General features: G+C 40.8%; 1 protein-coding gene across 4 annotated transcripts in view; it reads left to right on the top strand.

Moving 5' to 3' along the window:
- Nucleotides 1-16,066: 16,066 nt before the first annotated feature.
- Nucleotides 16,067-18,574, top strand: part of SLC24A2 (solute carrier family 24 member 2) — a 157,358-nt gene continuing 154,850 nt past the window's right edge. For 2 of the 4 annotated variants that reach the window (XM_038401710.2, XM_038401708.2), the window contains exon 1: nucleotides 16,067-16,564. The gene's annotated coding sequence lies outside the window, so the exon portion shown is untranslated. The remainder of the gene's footprint in view (nucleotides 16,565-18,574) is intronic. The other 2 variants (XM_038401709.2, XM_038401707.2) reach the window with 1 other exon arrangement.

Raw genomic sequence — 18,574 nt, 5'->3', positions numbered from 1 at the left:
TGATGGTCCCTTCTGGCCTTGAAGTCTATGAGGAGGAAGGCAAGCTGCTGACCCTGCAGAGAGAATTCTTAAGATGCAGAGAAACTGCTTATGGTGAATAGGCTCCAGTGAAGAATTTGTGACTTAGAGCAGAGTGAAATATGGAAGCTGCTGGGAGCAAGTGGACTCCAGCAGAGAAACCTAAAATCTGGGGAGTGAGGCAACAAGTGAGGCAACAGGCAGGAAAGGCTGGGAGAATGGGTGGACTTGAAAATGTTATTCTGAATGTTTGTTAATGCAGAGATGAAGGAAGAAGGGGACACGCATCAGGGTCCTAATTGTGCCCTGGGTAATCGCTACTTCCCACCACCCAACACAGATGTAATGAGGTTGAGTAGTGCCCGTATAAGAGAAATTAAAACTACTAATTATTCCTCAAAAAAGGTTTTTAATGACTTCTGGCTATAAAGGCAACACAGACAAAATAAGAAACGAAAGATTAAAGACTTACTTAGCACTGAATAAGGTTTAATATAAATGGCAAGTTATACTGAAGACAAGCACAAGTACATGTAAAGTTATTATTTATTAACTACTTACTACTATTCTGAACACTATAGTATTGATATGAACTTGAGATCAATTCAGCTCAAGCAACCAGACTTCTTCACTCCACAATCTTACCCTGCATTCGTCCAAAAATACGTTACCCTTCAGTTGGCTGCTTTCCGCACTGGCCAGGTACAGACAGTCGAGAAGTGCACATCCTTTCGGTCCACGGGATGTGGGTCAGGGTTCCCAATCAAAGAGGGGTCCCCTTATGACCAAAACACACACCTTTAGTCTTGTGCCTTCATACTTTTTATCTTATCTGTCGGCTGTGTTTTAAAAGAGACCAACCAAACAGGGCAGGCCAAATTCTTAGTGTGGTAGCTTTGATTTTATAAGCTATGCACGGGTGCATAGCTTATCTCCATGTAGCCAATTATCTCAAATGTGGTCAATGTGTGTCGATAATCCAGGTACGAGCACATAGATTATCTTAATACATATGTGTCAGCCTAAAGTGTTATCTGGTTGCAGCGCATCCTGACCACAAGTTTCAGTTTAATTCTGGAAAGCTTTCTTTCTGAAGCTTCCAGAAGTTTGAGGCCTAACATTGACAATACCTTTGTCCATTTTAATCTTGACAATACTTTTGTTCATATTAATCACAGTTAATTTAATAAAGTAGAGCCCAAGAAGGGATGGAAATGGACAAAAGTGTTTTTGAGTTTATTGATTAACTAAGAGGGGAAACTGAGGTTGCCTGGGAGGAGGCCAGTCATTCACAGCAGGTTTTGCTGGGGTCCAAGTATAGCTACTGCCTCCACAGTGGGTTTTGACCAGCAAATGCAAGTAGTCACAGATCCATTGACTCTGTCCCTACGCCAGCACACTCTCTGCACTGATGTGACCAAGTCCTGTCTGTGACCTATCTCCACACTATACATGTCGGGCTTTATATACCCAGAATGGAGAGAGTGGGATTTGAACTCTAATAAGTAGATAAGACATTGATTAATTGCTTTCTTTTAATCTCTGTGAATGTCAATCTCTTGTTAGTGAAGACTCAGTAGACATCCAGTGTTTGCAATTAAGTTTTTAGTACACTATATTTGTTAATTCACTGCTATTATCCTTCCAGATTCCTGCAGGACTTTAATCTATTCTGGTGTCCATCCACTGTTCTACCAAGAATATCTGCTAATAGAATTGACTGCTGGCAAAAGTCATATGATTACCCGAGTATAAGCTATGCATAAGGCTGCGACTTAGTCACGGAGGTCTCAGAAGTCATGGAATCCATAACTTCCGGGGCCTCCGTGACTTCAGACTGTGGGGGTTGGGAGCTGCAGGGTCCCCCATCGCCCACTGGGACAGGAAGCTGTGGGGAACCCCCGCCCCATTTTGTCAGGGATACTTCTAGTAAAAGCTAAGGACAGGTCACAGCTTCTGTGAATTTTTCTGTTTTGCCCGTGACCTGTCTGTGACTTTTACTAAAAATATCCATGACAAAATCTTAGTCCTAGTTATGTATATCTCTGGCCTGTAGACAGCTTCATAATAATCATCATGGAGCAATAATGCTTTATTAAAAAGGATATATACCATATTATACATTTTATTGGTCCATCTTTCCTAAATAAGGGCTAAAAATCTTCTGTGGGTTATTGCTAGGGCCCTACCAAATTCACGGCTGTGGAAAACGTATCACGGACTGTGAAATCTGATCTTTTGTCTACTTTTACCCTGTACTATACAGATTTCACAGGGGAGACCAGTGTTTCTCAAACTGGGGGTCCCAACCCAAAAGAGGGTCATGGGTGCAGGGGAGATTGTACGGTTATTATAAGAGGTTTGTGGTATTGCCACCCTTACTTCTGCGCTGCCTTCAGAACTAGATGGCCAGAGAGTAGCAGCTGTTTGTCAGGCACCCAGCTTTGCTGGTAGCACTCTGCCAGCAGCAAATGCAAAGTAAGGGTGGCAATACCATACCATGCCACCCTTACTTCTGTACTGCTGACTTCGCAGCTAGGTCAGGACCCCTACAGTTACAACACCGTGAAATTTCAGATTTAAATATCTGAAATAATGAAATTTGCAATTTTTAAAATCCTTTGACTGTGAAATTGAGCAAAATGGGCCATGAATTTGATAGGGCCTTAGCTATTGCTGTGTAAGAGTGAGGAAACACTGGCTTTCCTTTTAATTCTTCCTTTAGCAAGAAGCTGGGGCTTCCATCTCCTAAATGTACCTTTCTCCCAAGATCGTCTGGGGATCTTAATAGGTTGTTGCAGACTTTGGGCCATATTTTCTGCTGCCATAACTCCGGTGAGCTCATTACAACAACATCAGCCCAGCAGAGATTTTGGCCACACATCTGCAATAACTTAACTGCAGGTTTGGGGGTGAGGGAAGAGACTGGGGAAAGCCTAACTGACCCTCCTTTCTTGATCTACCCTGTCTATACCCACAGAGCTCTGGCTGGAGGAATGCAGGGGGGCTGGAGGGAAAAAAAGAATATACCTTGGAGGCCGCACTCCTTTTTTCGTGCTGCCCTCATGCCTCAGACAGTTCTTCTCTGTTTGCAGAAGCAGGGGGGAGCATTTGACCCTAGCCCTAGAGTATTTTATGTTGTTGTTGATTATTTTCATAGCTCCCAAAAGTGTGAACATCTAAAAAGATGCAGTCCCTTTTCCAAAGAGCTATAGATGTGGCATAATGAGTGAGGGTGACAAACAATGGGGCTGTAGCCAAATCATTATAACCATATAATTGAAAAACGCACATTTTCATCATTCCAGACTATTTGGAATTTTGACGTGCAGAATGCATTAAAAAATCTGCTTAAAATGATTGTAGTCCCATATTAAGCATAAATTCTGTGCCAAACTCATCTGAAAATGTACCCGATAGTCAGACACTGCAGATTATATTTCTTCCAAAAGTTTTTCCACTTAGAAATTACTGATTTACTTTTATAGCTAAATTAGCTTTTTGTGTATGCCTATGATAAAGATTTCACAAGTCTCCAGAAAGATCCTTTGTTATCTCTTTATCTAAAGAGCTGTTGTGCAATTTAAGATTTCCTAACTGGAAATTACTTTTACCACAGCCGCTTTGAGAAATACAAAGACTTGTGTATCAAATGTAATTGAGAACTTAGCAATATTTAATACCATGATTATGCTTCTTGATTTCATTTAATTTTTGTGTGTGTCTGGTAAATAATTATCATCTTATTTTAATAGTGAGGTGGCACATGGCATTATCTGTTGGGTACACAAAAGGGGATAACTCAAATCAAATGAATAAATAATTCTTAAAAGCAAATGAAATTGCAGAGGAAACGCAATGATATGTTTCACTAATTTTTGGCATTAAGATAAAGCTAACCTCAATGTAACTTTTTAGCCTTTCTGTATTTTGTAAAATTCTTTGTATTAACAATTTCTAATCCCTTGTGTCCTACACATTCTTTAGAGATAAAGAAAAATATTTTAAAATTCACAAATCAAGCACATTCATTTATCCCATGCAATGGCTCAATCCAGCTGCAACTTAAGTCAAAGGAAATACTAACGTGCTTTAATGGGAGTAAGATCAGGTCTCAACTGAATTGCAAGGAGTTCAAATAAAAGGCTGTAAAGCTTCTTAAATCCACGTGTTATCCTTCACGTTATCCTTTAAGGACCTTAAGAGTCTTCTGAGCGTTGTTCTCTATGTCAAGACATAGTTAAAACATACATATCATACATTTTCAAATACTGAAATTGCCTTGGGTTCTGTGTATTTTTCCTCATATAGATACATCTGCCAGTTCTTTTCCTCCATTGTATTTCTGACAATATTGTGTCCTTAGACTGATTCCCTCCACTCGTACTACCTCAAGCTGTAATGACATCAGATCTCAAGCAAAATAGCACTGGGCAAGGTCAGTGCCTAAAAGGGAGATTTTTTAGGGCAGAAAGTGATGGTAGTGATTCAGTAAGTGGCGATTGTTCCTCTGAGTCAATACCAAACCAGCATTCAAACCTGGTGTTATAGAAACTGGACTGCTGCAATTGACATCTTTAAGATATGACACAAAACGGAGGTCCTGATCATTAAAGATCACATGAGTAACTTTCATCTCTGGCCAAATTCCAACTCAGATAATTACATTCTGCCTTCATAAATTGCTCCTAATGTAATTAACTTGTTGTAGTGACCTTTAGAGTATCAAATGGGTAATGCATCTGAGCTTTTGAATATGTTGGACCCACCTTCCAAAAGATTTCTCACTTGTTTTTTGTTCATTCATTCGTGTCTGAGCAAAAACTGAATTACAGTGTAATAATGTTGGAGTTGGATAGAGTATGCATGAATTTAGTTATTGTATTTCCTCAGTAATTTCAATTGGAGAAGTTATTTTTCACATTTTGTCTTGAACTCTTGTGTAATGTTGTTTTGTTTTGTTAAAACAATTATTGAGATTCACCCCATGGACGGTGTATGTCAGTGGTGGGCAAAATTTCTCTAGTAGTATGTGTAAGTTAGTAAAATTTTGAAGGGTGTTGGTTTATATTTGGATAAAAGTCACTGAATAAATACAAGATAATTCAATGCACTGCTATACAGCTAACTATTGAAAGTACCCACCCAGTAATTTGGTTTGTCATTTATAGAAAACCTGGATATATGACAACTTGTCCTTTGAATATATCTTGTAAATATTGTTTTATTTGCACCCAAAATCTCTCTTTATATTCTGTTTGTGTGTACCATGAATTTCCTGTTACTAGTTTGCATTTGTTAGTTTTTGTGGTCCTTAGGATTAATTTCATATGTCACACATGCTGGATGTACAATATTAAAAAATACCATGTTTTACCACTGATCAATATTATCTCGGGGCCTGTCTGGGAAACACTTACTACTAGGCATAGTATTTAACAATATTAATAGTTCACAGTAGCATGCATTATGCCTGATCATTTTTTGGTAAGGCTGGGGGCCAAAGGAACCATTATTATAAGAGGTCATAAAATCTCCATCAAGAACACCATTAAGTTTATAGCAGGGTCTTTAATTTCTCTGCTTTGAGATTTCCTGGTTCTCCCATTTCTTAAGTAATGTTTGCAAATTCTGCTGAGAACCACGGATTCTTGTTCAGCTTGACCTCTGCATATTTCCACATGTGGTCCACAGGGCACAAGCTCAGAATCTTGTACTCATCAGTGCCCATTAGGGTTGCTTACCCCGGTGCCCCCCATCATACAGGATTATACAAATCTAAAAGAGGAGTGGCCCCAATCACCTCTCAGTTCCTTCTCACTGCTAGAGGTCCAGTCAACTTGGCACTCACTCAGTGTCCATGATGCTTTGCTCACCAGTTTTTCTTAACTTCTGTCCCATTGAGTGCAATTTTTGTTTATAATTAATTAGCTAATCAGGATGATCATTAATCTTGAGTTACACTATTACAAGGCTGTTTTGTTTCAGAGGAAACTGAAAGATGTTATGAAAAACAGATCGTCAGACAGATAAAAATAAATAGTTCAAAATACATTAAATATAAGGAATGCAAGAAGTCTGTACATCTGAATGTGTTTATTGCAGACCAACAAAGAAGAAGAGAGAAATTAATGTATAATGGAACAGCAGTGAAGGTAAATGGATTTGTTGAGGGGGTGGGAGTTTGATCCAGCTTTGCTCTGCACACTGACAAGGAAATGCCTGTTTCAGTCCAAACGTGATTTTTATGAGAAATCCAAGTGTAAGATTGCAGTAAGATTGCAGCCTACAATGAGGAACTGGCATTGTGAACACCCGAAAGAGAGGGGTTCTAACCAAGACTTCTGAATGAAGTAAAATGTAAAGTGGCCAAGCTACTGATGAGAGTATTGCAGTTTATTCATTAAAACAGCAACTGCTCCTGAAGACAGTTAACAAGTTTGCTAAATGCTCACTGAAATCAAACACAAAAGGGGCTCAAACACAGTTAAATCAAATTAACTTATAAATGTAAATTCATATTTATAAAGCATTTTGGGGGAATAACTGCTCAGTTGTAGTGACTTAAGTGTACTTAAAATTTAAGTGCATATGAACAAGAAAAATATAATCACATTTCCACTGATATAACCATAATGGCATAATTTTAGAAGATCCTGTTTTTGACAGTGGAAAAATTACTATAAATCTGTCTCACTTAAAGTAAGTACTTTAATGGTTATTAATGACCTACCATGCTTGAAAATTTAGCTGGAGCAATAATAAATTATTTATTTATTTTTTACAAAAATGTAAACTCAGTCAAAATATCATTCAGATAAATGTAGTAAATTGCAGGGAGCATTCTGATTGCAAGAGCAGGAAATAAATAATGGTGCTGAACTACCAAATCAATAAATAACTATAGGGCACTAATTGCATAATCCCTTCAATTGATTACAAACTCTAATGGTATCAGCGTACTCTTCCTTCAGCTGGAAGGACAGACTTTTGTATCTGGTAGAGTTAATTAACCATTATATCTTTTAAGGCAGTGATCCAAAGTTAGATTGGGGTCAGCAGATATAACTCAGCTTAGTTTGATCCTGTGATATTAGGACTCCATGTAACCTACATAATGGACTTATACCAGTTTTACACTGGTATAAAGGAGAACATAAATGGCCTTTTGTGCCTTAAACTCAAAGGCAATAATGTGTCTGTTGGTGCTTGTTCACCCTGTACAAAAAGGAGGAGGAGGACAGACTCTTAGGCCTGATCTCTATGTCCTCTGAGAATTCAATAAATACATGCTAAGTGCCAGATGCTTGTTTCTGGTCTGTGTGTGCCCAGCACAGCTCATTATGTGGCTTTAAACGTGTGTGAAGACTAAGGTATTGCCGAATATCTCTCTATTCCAGAACACAAACATCCAGTTCCTTAGCTTGTATAAAGTGACATCATTATATTGAGCTATGCTGCTTTGGACCAGTTGCAGATCAGGCCAACAGAATGATACTGACAAGTTCCCTCTTTAGCAATGAAGGCCAAAGTGAACACGTCTTATCAGTGGTTTGCAAACTGTTGGCACCCCGTTCTCTTCACAGCAGAGTTCAAAGTACTGGTCCTGATCTGCAAGCCACTTAGAGTACGTCTACACTACAATTAGACACTCATGACTGGCCTGTGCCAGCTAACTCGGGCCTGGGCTAAGGAGCCATTTAATTACAGTGTAGACATTTGGGCTCAGGTAGGAGCCTCTGCTCTCGGACCCTCCCACCTTAACCCAAGTCAGCTGGTACAGGCCAGCCACAGGTTTTTAATTACAGTGTAGACATACCCTTAATAGCCTTTGATTAGAGAATCGAGAGTGAATTAAAACAGCCTGGCTTGAAAGCATTGATAACATGGATCGCAGTTGCTAGGTTCTCATTTGTGAGGAATGTTTGAAGCCTACAAGGCAAAGATGGTAGAAGAAGTTTTTCACCACTTGCAATGTGTGTTCAGAACACTGAGATGTATAGCAGCACCCCCAAATCTTCACACCACCTTGATGATCTATAGTCTCAGGGTCTCTCTCTCTCATCGGTAAATGTAGTATATTGATAAGTTCCTCAAAATGTTTTCCCCTTCCTATTTATATCACTTCTGGCTTTTCTGGGCTGAGGTCAGAGTTGTCTTCTTTTTTTGCTGATTTCTTCTAGGTATTGGGATATCTTGGTGATGCTGGAGGCTACATCAGTGGAGAAGGTGATATAAAATTGTGTTGAGTTTCATCTGCATATTGTCAGCACCTGAGTCTGTAGCATGTCTGTCTCTGTGAGCAGTCTCATGTAGGTGTCAAAAAGGAGAGGAGAGAGTATTCAGCCCCTCACTACTCTGAGTTCTGTCTGAATGGAAAGATTGAATCCAACATAGTACTATCTATTCACACAAGATTCAGTGTGTGTACCATGAGCACTATATGATCTCAATTCCCTTGGACAATTCCTTCCTCCTAATTCCCAGTTAGTTCTCTTCACAAAACCTGATTATTCTGACATTGTACAGAAAGGGCTCAGTATAACCTAAAGAGAATAACAACAGGAACAAAAATGTTAATGCTAAATCACTACTGATCCTTATATAAGGATCCCCTCTTGGTGTGCTTAAATAGTTTGACATATTGACTACTAACCTATACCAAAACATTATTGCTAGCATTGCACCCGGTAGTAAATTATAATAATATTTGACATCAGTTACAGGTGCATGGAGGGTATAATTGTAAGTAGAAATTAGCTCTTTATAGCTTAAGCCTAAAATGTTATGAGAATTGTGTGTAATGTTAAAAACAATATTTACCCCAAGTGCTTAGAACCCACAATGGAATGCAACTTGTAGATAAATACTTTTTGGTTTGATCCTGTGGCTGCTGCCATGAACGCAAAGTTGTCTAGTGGTTAGAGCACAGGACTGGCTCTATGGACACTTGGATTCTAATCTTGACACTGACAGTAATGTTTTTTCACTTCATATCTTTTCATCTTGGTTTCCCCACCTACAAAATAGAAATAATATCTACCCTCCTAATCTGGAGTAGGTGATGAGGTTTACTCAGTGTTTGTGAAACATTATGGGATCTCTGGACGGAAGAGTTTCATTCCATTGCTTGAAGTCTAAAATTCAAATTTTAAGAGTCTCTAGCATGTAGTCTATTGAAAATTGCTGTTAAATAGCAATTATTTTAAATTAATAGAATCATAGAATATCAGGGTTAGAAGACCTCAGGAGGTCATCTAGTCCAACCCCCTGCTCAAAGCAGGACCAACACCAACTAAATCATTCCAGCCAGGGCTTTGTCAAGCCTGACCTTAAAAACTTCTAAGGAAGGAGATTCCACCACCACCCTAGGTAATGCACGCCAGTGCTTCACAACCCTCTTAGTGAAAAAGTTTTTCCTAATATACAACCTAAACCTCCCCCACTGCAACTTGAGACCATTACTCCTTGTTCTGTCATCTGCTACCACTGAGAACAGTCTAGATCCATCCTCTTTGGAACCCCCTTTCAGGTTGTTGAAAGCAGTTATCAAATCCCCGCTCATTCTTCTCTTCTGCAGACTAAACAATCCCAGTTCCCTCAGCCTCTCCTCATAAGTCATGTGTTCCAGCCCCCTAATCATTTTTGTTGCCCTCCTCTGGATGTTTTCCAATTTTTCCACATCCTTCTTGTAGTGTGGGGCCCAAAACTGGACACAGTACTCCAGATGAGGCCTCACCAATGTCAAATAGAGGGGAACGATCATGTCCCTCAATCCGCTGGCAGTGCCACTACTTATACGTCCCAAAATGCCATTGGCCTTCTTGGCAACAGCAGCACACTGTTGACTCTTATCCAGCTTCTTGTCCACTGTAACCCCTAGGTCCTTTTCTGCAGAACTGCTGCCTAGCCATTCAGTCCCTAGTCTGTAGCAGTGCATGGGATTCTTCCGTCCTAAGTGCAGGACTCTGCGCTTGTCCTTGTTGAACTTCATCAGATTGCTTCTGGCCCAATCCTCTAATTTGTCTAGGTCCCTCTGTATCCTATCCCTACCCTCAAGCGTATCTACTTCTCCTCCCAGTTTAGTGACATCTGCAGACTTGCTGAGGGTGCAGTCCATGCCATCCTCCAGATCATTAATGAAGATATTGAACAAAACTGGCCCCAGGACCAACCCTTGGGGCACTCCACTTGATACTGGCTGCCAACTAGACATGGAGCCATTGATCACTATCCGTTGAGCCCAACAATCTAGCCAGCTTTCTATCCACCTTATAGTCCATTCATCCAGCCCATACTACTTTAACTTGCTGTGGGAGACTGTGTCAAAAGCTTTGCTAAAGTCAAGGAATAACACGTCCACTGCTTTTCCCCCATCCACAGAGCCAGTTATCTAGTCATAGAAGGCAATTAGCTTATTCAGGCATGACTTGCCCTTGGTGAATCCATGCTGACTGTTTCTGATCACTTTACTCTCCTCTAAGTGCTTCAGAACTGATTCCTTGAGGACCTGCTCCATGATTTTTCCAGGGACTGGCCTGTAGTTCCCAGGATCCTCCTCCTTCCCTTTTTTAAAGATGGGCACTACATTACCCTTTTTCCAGTCGTCCGAGACCTCCCCCGATCGCCATGAGTTTTTAAAGATAATGGCCAATGGCTCTGCAATCACATCCGCCAATTCCTTTAGCACTTTCGGATGCAGCGCATCTGGCCCCATGGACTTGTGTTTGTCCAGCTTTTCTAAATAGTATTGAGCCACTTCTTTCTCCACAGAGGGCTGGTCACCTCCTACCCATGCTGTGCTGTCTCGTGCAGTAGTCTGGGAGCTGACCTTGTTCATGAAGACAGAGGCAAAAAAAGCATTGAGTACATTAGCTTTTTCCACATCCTCTGTCACTAGGTTGCCTCCCTCATTCAGTAAGGGGCCCACACTTTCCTTGACTTTTTTCTTGTTGCTACCATACCTGAAGAAACCCTTTTTTTTACTCTTAATATCTCTTGCTAGCTGCAACTCCAAGTGTAATTTGGCCTTCCTGATTTCACTCCTGCATGCCTGAGCAATTTTTTTATACTCTTCCCTGGTCATTTGTCCAATCTTCTACTTCTTGTAAGCTTCTTTTTTGTGTTTAAGATCAGCAAGGATTTCACTGTTAAGCCAAGTTGGTGGCCTGCCATATTTACTATTCTTTCTACACATCAGGATGGTTTGTCCCTGAAACCTCAATAAGGATTCTTTAAAATTCAGCCAGCTCTCCTGGACTCCTTTCCCCCTCATGTTATTCTCCCAGGGGATCCTGCCCAACAGTTCCCTGAGGGAGTCAAAGTCTGCTTTTCTGAAGTCCAGGGTTGTATTCTGCTGCTCTCCTTTCTTCCTTGTGTCAGGACCCTGAACCCGACCATCTCATGGTCACTGCCTCCCAGGTTCCCCTCCACTTTTACTTCCCCTACTAATTCTTCCTGGTTTGTGAGCAGCAGGTCAAGAAGAGCTCTGTCCCTAGTTGGTTCCTCCAGCACTTGCACCAGGAAATTGTCCCCTACATTTTCCAAAAACTTCCTGGATTGTCTGTGCACCACTGTATTGCTCTCCCAGCAGATATCAGGGTGATTGAAGTTTCCCATGAGAACCAGGGCCTGCCATCTAGTAACTTCCATTAGTTGTTGGATTATAAAAGCTTTTTAAATTTTTCTTTGCATACCATCCTATAATATAATTACCAATTTATATATATGGCCTTTGTGTTTCATATGCTTTTCGGCTTACATATAACAGGTACCTATCCAATTTACGATTTTGAACAAGTAAATAACATAATATACTTTAAAGATGTAAACTATGTCATTCTTTCTGTTTAACTTCACAGTGTTTACATCCTTTTTTTAGTCCTCTCCTTACATTAATCATAAGTTGTAAAGTATTGAAAAAGTGTCTGCAATTTTAGATGTCACCCATTCCCCAGTTACAATTAGCATTTAAAAGACTTACATACATTTTTATTCAAATATGCCGCCTTTGGTAGTCATGGTAACCTCCCTCATCAGTATCTTCCAGCTTCAGAATGTGCTGCCACAATACTTCTAGAAACTGCCATTCAGGTTTTTTCACTTGTTTCCCTCCTCCCTTCTCGTCATGCACAAAAGACATACACCTGCCCTTGCAAAGTCTAAGCTGCATAACAATAAGAAAGGAGACAAAATAAAAATGTAAAAAAAGAATACTTATAAGCACCACTGCATGAATCTTTCTGGAGATAGAAACTGATGAAGAAGGATGATTTATCTCTTGGATGACTTCAGCTGGTGTCTACATTTGGTACAGTAATTAAATATAGCAAATCCTTTCTCTTCTTTTCTAATCTATAGTTACACATACCAATGGTGTAGATATGTGATATAATATTTATCTTCATGCTTTAGCAGGCTGATAGTCAGACTACTTGTTAGTTATTTCTTGTCTTCTCACTGAAGAACAAAAATGTTCTATCAGACAAAAACCAGAGTGTGTGTTATTTGCTGTATCTAATTGTTTTATGTTTTTCAAATGTGTACTTTGACATTTTATACTGGAACTAGAAAAATATAGATTTTAGTTTTATGATATTTTTGAGGATATTATTCTAATTATGTTACCTAATTATGTTCCTGTCATTGCTACTATGTTGTGGGTGTGTCAGAACATGATTATTTGATTCAGTTTATTCATGCGGTTAGCTGAGAGATTTGTCTTATGAGTCAAATAGTTTCTGGGTTAGCTTTTCATTTTTTTCTGGCCTGTAATTTGTGGGGTTAGTGGGAAACAGAATTTCTACAAATCTAGAAATATAGTTAATGGCTACCATGCAGGTGTGTACTTTTGTTTACTCGGGGCTAGGGCTTTTCTTTTCCATAGCCTATTGGATAATGTTGTGGGTATGAGAGATTTTTTGAGGTAAGTCTTTCTGGTCAGTGTGCAAGACTTACATGATTCCACCTTGTGTTTCACGACCTACCTATGCTGGGCCATTACATGAGCATTCAGGCTTGTTTCCAGTAGTTTTTGAAGTCCTAGTGTCCTTCATGCCTCCTTTTCACTATGTCAGCTTATACAGACCATGGGCCTACCATACAATTGCCATAGGTACTCACACATTAGCTTCAGAGAATTCCCCATTCACTGGAGACAAGTAACAGTTTGGATGTAGGATCCCCAATAATATCTGATCCAACCATGTCTTACACAATTGGATCTGGTTTGTAATTATGTATCTGCATTGGTTTCTATTTTAATTACTTTTTATTTTTGAGGTGATTCTGGACAGCCAGTCAAAATGGTACACACATATGCCTTTGTATCATCCTGAGCTTCTGGAGAATTTGGGTGATCAACAGGGATTCTCAGTAATAGGTCTGCTACCAATGGGGCTGTTCCTGGAGTACAGTCTCCAATAGATTTAAATCTCAATATATATAACTGGCCGTAGTTTGCCCACTTCTGTGCTAGATGTGGCCCTCAGGCCAAAAAGTTTGCCCACTTCTGCTCTAGCATCTAAGGGTCATCTTTTCTATGTGTTCACTGTTTATTAATAGTATGAGCAGTTCAAGCCTTGACACTAACTTGAAATTATGAAGACACTGTAAATAAGTTATGAACCTCTGCTATGCTCATATGCTCCTCAAACATTCCTACCCTGGTTGGTGTACCTGATCTTGGCCTCTGATATCCATCTAGGCAAATATCCCATAATCTTCCAGTCATTTCCATAGCACCCCACTGAGACCATAGCTGCTGTCCTCTGCTGAAATGGCAGTAGACTTAAAAACATTGCAAATGCCACTACTGGATATGTAAAGAGACGTTATGTCCCAGTTCTACCGAGACAGTCCTATTTTTACTTTGATGTCCCAGTGTCCCAATAACTACTTTTGGGATGTTTGAAATGTCCTGGCTTTTCATTAAATCAATCAAAACATTGATATTTTTATGTTTGTTCAAGATGTATTGCTAGGCTGAGTAGAATTTGCTCTCTGTTTGGCAGGAACTAACAGTCCAGTGGAATGAATATTCAGTGTGATGGACAGCAGAATGAAAGGAAAGCAGAACAAGCAGACATACTTACAGAGCTGTTCTTTAGCTCTAAGTGAACACTAACAATATTTGTTAACTTGAGTTTCATTGTAAACTTATTCAGAAAATAGAATTATGTTAGTGAGCAATTGAAACCTGAAGCCATTTCCAAATATTTCTCAGGGCTTGTCTCCAAGAACAATTAGTTCACAGCAAGCTGGGACGTGAATCTAACCCGCACTAGCCTGCCACAGACTAACTGTCCATTTGGATACTGCTGACACACATTACCAGTTTGTTAGAACCAATATTGAAGGCCAATTTAGTCAGAGTGGATGTAGTCCACTCCCAGTAATTGATGAGGAGTTGTCAAGCCTTCTTGGCCTTCAACATTGGTTCTCCACTTGTAAGGTAACTCCCTTCTCTTCATGTGCCAATATATATTTATGCCTGTTTCTGTAATATTCATTCCATGTATCCGAAGAAGTGGGTTTTTCACCAGGAAAGCTTATGACCAAATAAATCTGTTAGTCTTTAAGGTGCCACTGGACTCCTGGTTTCTACCATCAAATATCTCAATTCCTTGCTCCTCTCCCTTGTCAAATCAGTAAATTCTTCCTGTCAAACCCATAATTTCCTCATTCAAGCTGGTCCTCCATCCCCGATACATCCTTTGTGTATCTCCCCTACCCCCATTCTTCCTTTCAAATTTCCCTCCCTGTCTCGACTCCCTCCCGCTGGGTCCTTCACTCAAATTCCTCCCCCTCCCTTCGCCCAACTGTCCCACCGTATCCCTCTACCTCTGACTCTCCATATCCTGTCCTTTGAGTTTCTCCCCTCTGGCTGTGTAGTGTTCCCATTCAGGAGAATTATGCTACTGCTCAAGGAGCCCAGGAGTCTCGCACAAATTGGAAGATTTAATAGATCAGAAAATATGAGTAGACTGAGTTTGGCATTTCCAAATGACCCCTTACATCCTGACTCCTCCACACTCACTCCAGAATAATATGAGTGGGCTTGGGGCGGGGGGAGGGAGGGTTTGAAGTAATTGGGTCAGGTTGTTTTTTTTAATGTTTTGCTCAGTCCAGGTGACATTTAGCCTTTACCATTCCCTGCATAGAGTAGCAGTACAAAACATATCTAGGAAGAGATTGTGTGTGTGTGTGTGTACAGATGACCGTCTGTGTTTATTATTATTATTTTATTATTTATTATTATTTTAATTTGTAATAGGAATGATTTATAACATAGAATTAAAGTGCTGTTGATGGGGTGGGATGCCTCATGTTGCCACTATTTGTGCTGGACCTGTTCTGTAGATGGAGATCTTCAGTCAAGCCTGCTGGAAATTTTTTGACACGCCATTTTTGCGCCCCACCCCCCAATTTGTCAAAGTGGAAATGATATCCAAAACAGGGCGTTTCAAGAAATCTCCAGACCCCCCGTCCCCCACTGAAATATTTGTTAATTGTTAAAACATCCTATTTTGACATTTTCAAACTGAAAGTTTCAGTTTTTCCAGTCAAAATGCACTTTGTTTTGAAATTTTAGTAAATTTAGATTAAAACATGTTGAAAGGCGGAAAGATCAAAAACAAATGAAAGATTTCAAAATTATTAAAACGAAATCTTCTGACTGACCCAAACCGAAATGTTCTTCATATTTTTAGGTGGTGAAAATTTTTGAGATTCTGACTTTTCCTCCCAGTTCAGGATGGGAAGGGAAAATTTTTTGCAGGTTGGGGAAAGACATCAGTCTCTGTGGCCATATGCAGAGTAGTTTTAGCCCTGTTGACCCCAGGGTATTAGAGAGAGAAAGATGAGTGAGGTGATATCTTGTATTGGACTAACTTCTCCTGGGGAGAGGGACAAGCTTTCAAACGAGGCAGAGCTCTTCTTCAGGTCTGGGAAAGTCTCCCTGGCCCTGCCTTTCACCATCCCTAACTTCATTGTATGAAGGAGGAGGCAGGAGAGGGAAAGAACATAGGAGAGGCTGATAGGCAGGGAAATCTCATTCCCTAGTGCAGCGATGTGCATCACACACTGAGCTGCCAGGCTTCGGTGGGTCCCTGTGACTTTGTGTCATAACCTTCAGCGGGCACATGCAGCTAGGCACATGTTCACCTGCTTGCAGCTACGGACTGATGTGGGAGAGGAGCCTCCCGCTCCTTGACTTAGGGTGTCCTCTGTGCCAGAGCGAGGGAGGGAGTGGCCGAGGCAGAGGAGAGCGGAGCAGGGTGGAGAAAGGGCCGGCAGTGGATGCTGTGCAGCTGGCACAGGTCAGTCTCAGCCGGAGCTCAGCCGCTCACTTGGCCGGGGAAGAGGCGGCGGCCGGCTGACAGCTGCATCCTGCACCAGCTAGTCCCTTGTTTGCCCATCACTTCCAGGAGGGGGAGGCGGAGGGCAGGGGACCGGTCCCGGCTTGTAACACCGGCGGCGCCGTGCGGGCTGCACTCATGCAAACCACCTTCTGCCCCAGCCCGGCGAGGGAGAGCGCTGCACCCCGGTAAGTGCTGGGCCCCGCGCCGGGGCTGTGGCGGCGGCAGCTGCGGGGAGGAAGGGGCACGGGCGGGAGGGCGAGTGGGGAGGGCTCCGGGTGCATCCCCTCAGCCCCCCCCCCCACTCCCGGTTGGCCCTTGGCAGGGATAGGGAATGGGGGGGCAAGGGGGGTAGGACTGCCCCCCACACTGATCGTTTGGTATCTAATCCCCCCATTCCTTTGAAGTGGTTTCTTTGTGGGGCCCCACTCCCCCCCCCATGTGGTTACCCGTCTAAATTAAGCAAATGGAGGGAGCACCCACCTCCTCATAGCAGGCAAAGCCACCCCAAATGCTTTTCCTGCCCTAAATGGGGCTGCCCCCCCTCCCTTTAGGGGACAAGGTATTTCCCAACCCACAGCCCCCCACCACACCCCCATTCTCTGTGATGTCACATGAGATGTAAGGAGACGGTGCCGGTGCACAGCAGTGAAGTTGAAGCTGGAGGTGGGGGAGAAATCGGGAAATAGTTCCCCCTCCCCAAATACCTCACCTTTATATGAAGTGTTGTTCTGAGATTGGGTGGTTTTTTTGGGGGGGGGGGGTGATTTGGAGAAAGGAAAAGTTTTGCAAAGTTGGAGCTGAGTTAGTGGTACCTATTTGTGGGTCTGAGACATCTTTGCAATGACCCAGAGGAAGGGTATATATTAAAAAAGAAAGTCAGTGAAAAGGGGTTTTCCCCTTCATATTCCTAGATACCTGTTATGTGCAGATATGTGTTATTCTAAGGGCTCAAATCTCTTGAGTGTGTGTGGTTGTCCATCTATCTAATCAGTATTTTGTAGAATTATTGAAACTGGGGAGGTACAGGGTGTATTTTGTCATTCAGTTCACACATCTAGAATTATATTTCTGATTTCCCTTTATAAACATCTCAAGAGAGAGCTATTTGGATCATTGGTTGTGTAAATTGCAAGCACAGCCACTAATAATATGTTTCTTTATCTTGACTGTTTAATATTATTTGTGGCAGACTGGTGGGGAGTCAATCTAAGATGGAAAACAAAATATCTCCCCTATGGGCTGTAAAAAATTTTTTTATACCCCTGGCATCATCTGGAAATGGGGGGAAAAAATTAATAAAATCAAGAAATGGATCTGACTGTGCAACTGCTGTGTGCACAAATGTGGATAATATTTGAAATTCTGTATTTAACAAGACTGTAATCACTGGTTTTAAACATATTTTTAAATTTATTTTTAACATTTCATATAATCTAATAGACATGTTAATATCTTTATGTCCTGAATAATTGGCATGATATAAAGTCTTTCTATGTGCATATTCAGTATGCAGTAGTAATAGTAATTATTTTTATTGTTTACAGCATAATAGATCTAATGATTGTATACATCATTTTCTGTGTTAAGATATGCCTTTGAAAAAAGTTTAAAGTCATTAATCTAAACAGTCATTATTCACAGTAGTTGTTCTGTGTTAACAAAGCACACTAATGGGCCAATACTCCAAACTCTTTCTTAAGTTCTTACTCGCCCATATACTTCAATGGCAATATTTGTGTTAGTCAAGACTATTTGCTTAAGGGTTTGCAGGATTGGGCATTTAAGTTTTTAGAGGATATATGTCACGTGTGCTTTTACTTGTCAAAAAACAAAGAAAAAATATTGATAAATGATATTTTTGTCTTCGGTTGTCCAAACACTTTATGATGTTTCAGGGCCTGATCCAAAGCAGGCTGAAGTCAACGGGAGTCTTTGTCTTGAATTTAGGGAGCTTTAAGTCCATGTCTTAATGGGACATAAAGAAGACACAGAAGTATTTGATCTTTATTTCAATCCTATTGTCACCAGAGTTATTCCTACTAAAATTCAATAATTGTTGCAGGATTGTTTAATTTAAATTTAATGTTTAAATTAAAACTGCTTGAGTTGCAAATAGGTCTGAATAGGACTATATTTGCCCTTAGGTTAATATTTAATGTAGATATTCCCACAACATTTGGGAATTAGGCATTGTG

The sequence above is a fragment of the Dermochelys coriacea genome, chromosome 5 (genome assembly GCF_009764565.3).
Source record: "Dermochelys coriacea isolate rDerCor1 chromosome 5, rDerCor1.pri.v4, whole genome shotgun sequence".
Taxonomy (NCBI): Eukaryota; Metazoa; Chordata; order Testudines; family Dermochelyidae; genus Dermochelys; species Dermochelys coriacea.
This window is presented reverse-complemented; position numbering and strand designations above follow the sequence as displayed.